The sequence below is a fragment of the Tyto alba genome, unplaced genomic scaffold (genome assembly GCF_018691265.1).
Source record: "Tyto alba isolate M040663 unplaced genomic scaffold, T.alba_DEE_v4.0 Super-Scaffold_19, whole genome shotgun sequence".
NCBI classification, from domain to species: domain Eukaryota; kingdom Metazoa; phylum Chordata; class Aves; order Strigiformes; family Tytonidae; genus Tyto; species Tyto alba.
In genome coordinates, this window is record NW_024881281.1 from 6,251,279 (window position 1) to 6,260,524 (window position 9,246).

The 9,246-nt window shown below is 68.6% G+C and overlaps 1 long non-coding RNA gene across 1 annotated transcript; it reads left to right on the forward strand.

The window, feature by feature from the left end:
* Positions 1-5,410: 5,410 nt before the first annotated feature.
* LOC122153345 lies at positions 5,411-6,501 on the forward strand. The gene is made up of 2 exons (XR_006165223.1): positions 5,411-5,653; positions 6,460-6,501. It is a non-coding gene; the product is annotated as an uncharacterized LOC122153345 (long non-coding RNA).
* The last annotated feature ends 2,745 nt before the right edge of the window (positions 6,502-9,246 follow it).

A 9,246-nucleotide genomic window follows, 5' to 3' on the forward strand; every position in this document is an offset into this window, starting at 1 on the left:
CCTCTCTGCGCCCTCCCTCAACACACGGATATACCTTGGTAAGGTCCCCTGAGCCTCCCCCTCTCCAGGCTGAGCAGTCCCAGCTCTCTCAGCCTCTCCTCACAGGTGAGATGCTCCAGTCTTTTAATCTTCTTAGTGGTCCTTCACTGGACTCTCTCCGGTATGTTCACATCTCATACCGGGAAGCCCAGCACTGGACCCAGCACTCAGGAGCAGGAAAGGACCCTCTCCCTCACCCTGCTGGCAACGCTCCTCCAACCTCAGCCCAGGACACCATCCGCCTCAGGGCAGGTTGCTGTTGGGTCACGGGCAACCTGGTGTCCAGCAGGACCCCCAGGGTCTTTCTGCTGTCCAGCCAGGCAGGCCCCCCCCCCCCCCCAAATATCCCGGGGCTGTCCCTCCCCAGGGGCAGGACTTTGCACCTCCGCTTGTTGAACTTCATGAGGTCCCCGTCAGCTGGAAGGGGGGGCAGTGGGACCCCTTCCTTGCGGCGTGATGCTTGGGCAGACAAGGGCACCCACACCTGCAAGGTGATGTTTCCTGGAGCAGTGGGACCCCTTCCTTGCGGGGTGATGCCTGCTGGGGTGCTGGGACCCCTTTCCTGCAGGCTGATGCTCAGGCGGGTGAGGAGCCCATCCCTGTGGGGTGACTCTTGGTGAGACGACGGGACCCCTTCCCTTCCTGGTGATGTTCCGTGGGGCAGCAGGACCCCTTCCTTGTGGGACAATCCTCGGGTTGGGTGAGGAACACTTCCAGTGGGGTGATGCTTGGGGTGAGATGTGATGGGACCCCCCCTTGTCTGTGGGCTGATGCTTCATGGGGCAGTGGGACCCCCTTTCTTGTGGGGTGATAGTCAAACAAGGGCACTCACCCCTGCAAGGTGATGTTTTGTGAAGCAGTGGGACCCCTTCCTTGTGGGGTGATGCTTGAAGGGGTGATGGGACCCCTTCCTTGTTGGGCAATTCTCAAACAAGCGCACCCGTCCTTGCGAGGTGATGTTTCATGGGGCAATGGGACCCCTTTTTTTGTGGGGTGATGCTTAATAGAACAACAGGACCCCTTCCCTTCAGGGTGACAAGCAGCTGAAAACCCCATCCCTGTGGGGTGATGCTTGGGGGGGTCATGGGACCCCTTCCCTTCTAGGTGATGCTTGGTGGGACAATGGGACCCATTTCTTGTGGGGTGATGCTCAGTCAAACAAGGGCACTCATCCCTGCAACACGACGGATCCCGAGGGAATGGGGGTCCCTTTATTGTGGGGTGAGGCCTGATGGGGTGATGGGACCCTTTCCTCGTGTCGCCACATCTCCTTCAATCCTCATCGCCCAGCGCCTGCCCACACCCCCCGCATCCCCCCCCCCCCCGCCTTTGCAAGCCCCACAGGTGACCTCCCCCTCTCCACCCACAACAGCGGAGCCCCCGCCACGCTCCCCCCCCGCGACGGGCACACGGCTGCAGCCGCTAGTGGAAAGCCCACGAGATGGCAGCAACGGGCCACGCTCCGGGATGCGACCCCCCCCACACACACACCCTCAACCCCCCCCCCCGCCACCGCCTCGGGGGCCGCTTCCCCCGTTCTCGTCCCGGTCCCCCGGGGACCACCCGGCGCCCCGGGAGAGCGGGCCGGGGCTGGGGCCGAGAGCGACCCCCGAGGGGGCGGCGGCGGCGGAGCTGCGCAGCCGGTTGCGGGTGGGCCGGCCCCGGTTGCTGACTAATCCCGGGGCTGAGTCACGGTTGCGGCGGGGAACGCTGCGGCAGCGAACCCCCCCCCCCCCCCCCCCAGCCTTTCCCGAACCGGAGAGCCCCGACGGGGCGTGCGCCGGTCCTGTGTGGGAAAAAAAAGGCGGGGGGACACCACCCCCCACCCCATATCCCCGGGGTGGGGGGTTTTAAGGAGTTTTTTTGGGGGGTGAGGCAGAGTGGCAGCCCCTTAAGGCAGGGTGATGGAGGGTGGGGGGGCTGCTGGTGGTGGTGGGTCATTCATTGAACCCTTCTGCATTTGGGGGGGGTGAGGAATGGGGGAGTGGTGGGGGGGTGGCCTGGGCCCCCCTAGCAGCGTGCGGCCTTGCGCAGCGGCGGATGCTGGCGGGCGCGGATGCTGCTGTCAATGACAACGCCGCTGTTGCTGTGGCGACCGGTATGATGCTTTGCCAGAGCACAGTGAGGTCAGAAGGCTCCAGCAGGAATGGGGGGGGGGGGGGAAGGACGGATGTATGAGGGGGGAAAAGGATCCCCCCCCCACATATCCTCCCCCCTGGATGTGACTCTAGGCCCACCTTGGGGGGGTGGGGGGGGGGGGGCTAGGGGAGGGAGGCGATTGGTGCTTGGGATGGGGGGGGGCAAAATTAATTCAGCTGCAAAGCCACAACCCGTCTGGCTCTGGGGCACTGATGGATTTTGGGGGACCCAACCCCACTGGGAGTGGGGGGCAGGCCCTGCTGTGAGGCTGGAGGGGTCAAGGGCAGCGCAGTGCTGCAATGGGGTGCTCCCCCCATTCTAAACTCACACACACACACACACCGCACCACTTTGTGCTGTCCCATCCTCCTGCAGGGCATTGGGCTGGCACCCATGGGTGCTCGTGGCACTGGAGGGATGGGGGGTTCTTACTGGGGGGGAGGCGGAAGGTGCTGCCCAGGACGTGGCTGTGGATGGGAGGTGCAGGTGGGAAGGGGGCACCCCCAGGCTGGTGTCTGGGTGGGGGCACTCCTGGGGTCCTGCGCAAGCCCTGCCTGTGATGCGGAGGGCTCAAGCCTCCCCACAAGGCCAGGATGGGGCCACACTCCAGCCTAAGTGGGGTGGGGGGGTTGCGATGGGTGCCCTGGGCTCCGGTGGGTGCCCAAGTGGACACCTCGGGACCGGGGGTGCCCCACGCTGCAGCCCGTGGGGTCACGGGACCCTCGACAGGTGCACGGGCCCTGGGCCGGGGGGCAGGTGAAGGAGGGATGTGGGGTGCTGGGTGCTGCTCCTCTGCGCATCTCCAGGAGCCGGGGACCGCGGCGGGGGGGGACAGGGGGTAGCTGTGGGCGGGGGGGCCGGGGTCCCGGTGCAGCCCGGACCCCCTGCCCGGCTCCAGACCGTTGTTCTCCCCCCGCGCCGATATAAATAGTAGCGTCTTCCCGTTCCCTAAATTTCCTCGCTGACGTAGCGCTCACGTCATTGTGTAGGTTGATGCTTTTCTATGAATGAGCCGAGATCCCCGTTACTACGAGCCCGATCCTATAAAAGCCCCGCGCGCTGCGGACAGCGCAGCACCGCCACCGGCGCCGTCCCCCGCCGGGAGCCGCGGGGCCCCGGGCCCGGCCGGGCACCCCCCCGGGGCCCGCGGGAGGTAAGGCACCGGCAGGGCTGGCCCGCAGGTAAGCAGGGACCGGAGCCCGGTGCGGGGGCGGGAGGGGGCAGCGGAGCCCCGCGGCACCGGGCGCTGCACCTGCCCGCCCCGGGAAAGGTGTGTGTGTGTGGGGGGGGGGGGGAAGAATAAACAGGGGGACAGGGGGTGGTGGGGAAGGGGGGGGGGGCTCTGCGGCGGGCGGGGGCGGCGCGGTACCGGCTGGCGCAGCCCCACGTGCGGGCCGGGCGGCGGGGGGCGGCGGGGGCGGCGGGGCCGGGGCGCGGCGCCGGCGGGGGCGGTGCGCGGGGGCGGGCGCTGTGCGCGGAGCCGCCCCGGGGAAGGAGGGGGAGGGGGGTGTGTGTGTGGGGGGGGGGGGTGGTGCGCACACGGTGGGGGGGCTCGGCCGCCTGCACTTTGCGGGGGTTTGGGGGAAAGTGTTGGGGGGGGGGTGGGTGGGTGGGAAAGCGCATCCGTGTGTGTGTGTCCCCGCTGCGGGTGACACCGGTGCCCGCTGTCCCCCCGCTCCCGACGGGACCCCCGCAGTCCCATCCCCGTTCCCAGCACTCCCGCCGCAAGACCCCACCACCCTCGGGTTCCCCCGCACCCCAGTGCCCCCCCGCCAGGGTGCTGCCAGCCCCGCAGCCCGGGAAAGAGAAGGGGGGGGGGGTGGGGGGGGTGAAGATCGATCGCTTTCACCCCGGTGCTGCCCCCCCCGGGGCGTCGGAAGAACGCGGAGACCCCGTCGAGGAGAGCCCGAGTCAGCGCGTCGGCACCTTGGCTCTAGACTGCTTACTGCTGCGTAGGGACAGGACAGTAACAGTCTACAGTCATGGCTACTGAAGCATGACCCACCGCCGGCCCCGGCCCCGCCGCAGCGCCGGGGGGGGCTGAAGGGGGACGGGGGGGGACGGGGGGGAACGGGGGGGAAGAGCTGTCCGTGGTGCTGAGCCGTCCAGGAGCGCTCCCCGCCGCGGGTGGGGTGGCGGCGTGACGTGGAAAAGGAAGGGGGGGGGAAGTGTCCCGGTGCCCGCCTGACCGCGCTCTCTCTTTCCCCCCCCGCAGACACCGAGCCCCCCCACCACGGCGGACGCCCCCCCCCCCCCCCCTTCCCGCTGCAGCCCAGGTAGGGGGGGGTCCCCCCCAGGTGGGGCGGACACGCGTGGGAGGGCTGGGGGTGGGGAGTTGGGGGGGAGTGAAGGTGGGGGGGGGGGGGGAGGAAGGATGCTACCGACGCTGCCCCCACACACACACACCGGGAGACACCCCCCCAAACACACACACACACACGCCTTGCGCCGCGGGTGGGGGTCGGGCGCGCTCGCTGCGGTGGCGGGGCCGCCTCCTCGCCGTCGCCAAGGCACCGGCTGCCCCCGTCCCCCCCCCGTCCCCCCTCCGACGCCGCCCGGGCGACCGTGGCTTTAGATTGTTACTGTGCCGCTGGGGGGGTAACAGTCTACAGCCATGGTCGCCGGGCCCGGCGCACTCGCACCGCGGGCAGCACCGACCACCCCCCTCCCCTAAGCTTCCCCCCCCCCTCCCCCCGGGGTACCGGAGGCGGCGGAGGAGGGGGCGGGCGGGGGGCGGCGGGGGTCCCGTCGGGGGCGGCCCGCCTCCCGGGGCAGTAGGAGCTCACATGCAGGGTGCAGCTCGCCGCACATCAACTCTTACTGTTCGGGGGGGCGGGCGCCGAGCGGCTCCTCCTCGGGCAGCGAGAACTGCGGGGACCCCCTCCCACCCCCTTAACAACCCACCCCCCTCACCCCACAGCCCCTCACCTGCCCTCCCGGCGGGGCCCCGGGGCTGTTCGGGGGCTGCCCCCGACCGGGCTCGTCCCGCCGCATCTGTAAAGCGGCTCCCGGAGCGCGTCGGCAGCCGCGGGCCCGTGTTCCTCCCCCCACACACTTTCCCGCGTCGTGTCCCGCCACGGGTGTGCGCGGTGCTGAGGCGGGGAGGGGGGAGAGTGGGGGGCAGCGGTTCGTTCCCGGGAGCGGAGCGCGGCCCGACGGCGGGGCGGGCGCGGCGGGGACTGAGCGAGGCCCGACGGGCCGGGGGCGGGCGGCGGCGGCGGAGGAGGCCGGGGGGGGCGGTCGCAGGTTGCACAATTCGCCCGGCGCAGCCAGGAGATTCCTGAGCGGCGAAGTCAGAGCGGCCCGGCCTGCCCCGACACCGGGCACCGGGCCCTCAGCAGCCGGCGGCGACCGGTTGCCAGCCGGGCAGGGCCCCCTCGCAGGGGACACCCGGGATCCAGAGCCCCGGAGACGGGAAAGGGCTGGAAGAAGTGTGGAAACCCTGGAGGGTTGAGGGGTGCCTAATCCCCTGGAGGTGGGTGCTGGGGACACCGGGGATGGGTGAGTGGGGGGGACAGGACTGGGTGGGGTGAGGGTGGCAGCGGCAGGACAGGGACACAACCCCTGACAAAGACCTGCAGCCCCAGCACGGGTGTCCCTGGGCACTGTCACTGGGTGCCACCTAAAACCGAGCAGGGGCTGTGCCAGCCAGGGACCCCCTGCCCACGCTCCCTTTCTCCAGGTCAGAGCAGCCCCCCCTTAGAAGCATCCACCCCTCGGGGTCCCGCACCCAGCAGCTCTGCCCTCACCCAGATGGGTACGGCCACCGCCAGGTCCCCAGGGTCCAGTGGGGCCGTGGCACGGTGGAGCGGCCGCGGGCAAGGGGTTATCGCAGGCACCAGGCCCCCACCACGTGCTGCCCCGTCTCCTGCTGGTCTCCTTTGCTGCCCACTCCTGCTTTTCCCATCAAAATCCACCGCACGCCTCCGGGACGGGGATTTTTGGGCCACCCCGCCGGCACCCAGGTAAAGCCACAGCTGCGCTCGGCGCAGTGCGCTGTGGCCATGCTGTGAAAGTGCCGCTGGCCCCGAAAACCACCCTCCATCCCCCCCCCCAAAAAACCTCCTTGCTCCTGCCCGGGGTGCACAGTGGCAACAGCGTCGCAGCGAGGTTCAGGCCACAGCGTCATTCGGGTCCCTTCCAGGCACCCACGGGTGAGGGGACATGTCCCACAGGCAGCACCGCAGCCCCTCGGACCCCACACTCCGGCCCTGGGAAGGCTCCGGCTGCGCTGTTGTTGTTTTGAAGGCCAAGTCTCTCCTGCTGACACCCTGGAATTAGTTTTTCTTCCAGAGTCCTTAAAAATATCCTGGATTTCTGACACTGGGACTCAGCTTCCGATGGTGTTTCCAAGCTGCCGGGCCTGGGGCCAGCCGTCAGCGCCGGGGGACAGAGGCTGTCCAGCTCCCGTGCTCCTCCTCAGCGCGCGGATCGCGGCGGTGCCGGGGAGGGACGCGGTGCCTGCCACGGCCGAGCCGTTACTTCCCATTTCTACGTCGGGGTGGTGTTTGGGGTGGGGGGCACAGGCACGGCCTGAACGCTGCCTTACTTCGGCCTCGCACCCAGCACTTCAGCGAGTGTCCCCACGCAGGGATGGGAGAGGGGGGAAGGTCCCTGGGGACCCTCCAGAGCCCCACGGCTGCAGCGGGGGGCCCCTGAGGGGCTCTCCCCAACCAGGATCTCTCTGTGCATCCCCGGGTGGCCCCAAAAACCCGCTCCCGGCTTTACCAAGGGCCCCCCGTGACATGCTGGCACCGTGGGGATTTGGGGTGGGATGGGGGGGGGGGGGGGGGCGGGGACTGAGCCGGTGAGGCTGGCGGGGGGGTGCAGGGGGAGGTGCTGCTGCTGTCCCCCCCAAAAGGCAGGGCAGCCGCCTGCTGCCCCGGCTGCCTGCGCGCCGCACGCGTTGTTGTTGCCATCTGACAGCTCTTGGCGAAACGGCCTTTTGTGATTCAGCCGTGTTTATCCCAGCCCGCGGCCCGGCCCAGCGTGGGTTTCCATGGAAAACTTCCATCCAAAACAAGGAGAGAAGGAGCTACAGCAGGAGTGACTCAGCCACAACTGGAAGCTTCTGCGGGTGAAGCGGGGAAGGAGGAGGGGGGGACTGTTCCCAACGGTTTGGTCCCGCTCAGGCAGCGGGGTGCTGGGATGGCCCTTGGCTCTCCCCTGCCTGTGCTGCTGCCTCCTCGCAGGCAGGAGCTGGGCAGGTTGTTTTGCCTTTTTTTTTCCTTTTTTTGGTGGGGGGGGAGCTGCATTGTATAATCATCTGCAAAATACCTTCCAAGAGCACAGCCCCCCCCCCAGCCGCCTGCGTCAGGCCCTGCTTGTGGGGACAGGGGAGGAAGAGCGTGAGATGAGTAAGGCTCAAACCCCGGCAAGATCCCCCACCTGATGCCAGGCTCGGCGGGACGCTGCTTTTTCCAGTGCTGCCCACGGGAGCCCGTGGCCTGTGAGCCCCGCGTGGGTGGCTGGCCCCGTGGGCAGCGGAGGAGGGCCTGAGTCAGCGGGGAGAGGGCACGGGGAGCTGGGGAGGAGGCGGTGGGTGGTCGTGAGGAGGCAGCAGCGCTGGCAGCGTCTCTGCTCGTGCCCTCCCTGGGACACTGGGGGAGAGAGGGCTGGGGGCTCTGCTCAGCTGCGGGGCAAAGCAAAGCTGTGCCTCGGCAAGCCGCAGCCTCCATGCCCACGGCCCCACGCGGGGCCCTCGCTGCCCTGGGGCTATGCTGGGGGACAGACAGGGCCCCAGCTGGGGGAGCAGAGGGGTGACACCCCCCCCCCCCCTTGCCGAAACCCCCATTGCCCCTGGGTAGCACCAGTGGCCGTCCCCAGGGCCCCTGTGCCCCACGGCTACACCCAGAGCCCTGGCTCGCTTCACCACCCCCCAGCAGGGGCCCTGGGGCATGGACAGCAACGTTTTGGGGGAAAACCCAACTCCCCTGGGCCATGGGGAAAGAGAATACATATACACACACACACACACACACACACACACACACACCCGCCCCGGCCACCAAGCTGAGTGAGGGGTGGGAGGATCTCGGTTGGCCTTGTCCCCCCCACTGAGGAGGGGCAGCTGCACCCTGAGAACAGCAGCACAGGAGCAGACGGAGATCTGCGAGAGGCGGGCAGGGGCTGGCGCGGTGGCATCGTGCTGGTGGAAAAGCAAACAGAGGGCAGGATTCCTGGGAAAAACCCCTCCATCCGTGCGGGACAGGCGGTGGTGCCCACAGCAGCCGCTTCCCTCCTCCCATCGCACCGGGAGCCGATCACATCCCTCCCCCGCTGTGCCTCCCGCGGACCAGGGTCGCGTTTATTTGTTTTTATTCATTTGTTTAAAGCGGTGCAGGAGCCACCCGGCAGGAGCCATCTTTTGAAACTTCCTGGGAAGAGGAGGCAGGTACGGAAACACCCCAGCCCTGCTCGTCCCTATCCCTCAACACCCCTCCACGTCCCACCTGACTGGAGCTTCCTGCAGAACCGGGAGCGTTTCTGCCCGCTCGCCGCACGCCCGGGCTCCTTCCCCCCAGCAGCAAGATGCGGCGGTGCCTCCCCTGGGGCGCGGGGACGGGCGGGTCGGTGGCTGCGGGACCGCAGTGCAGGCTGGCAGCTGGGGCGAGCGGCCATGGCTGCAGCACCTCCTCCGCGCCAGCCCGCGGAGCCGCTCGGGTGTTGAGATGCTGCAGCGGGAAACCACCGCAGCGATAATTAAACCAGCTAACGAACGGCGGGGCCGGCCGAGCGCTGTCTGCTGCCGTCCTTCCCCAGCTGCTTTGTCACGGCTGGCCTTGCCCCCCGCGCTGTCCCAAGCCGCACCGCTTCCCCCCTAAAACGGCCTCCGGTGTCCCCGTGGTGACTGAGGGGTGACAGACACCCCACACCTTCACATCAGCCCAGGAGGCAGCACAGATGTGACACAGCCCGACCCAGTGCCGCTCTGTGAGGTGGCAAAGCAGGCAGGCGCTGCCCGAGACCCACTAGCCCAGCCCCATGCTCCTACCACCGCCGCAGCCACATAACCATCAACGAACCAGAGGGCAAAAAGCTCAGGGCTCACTTCTGCTGGGCTGGTTT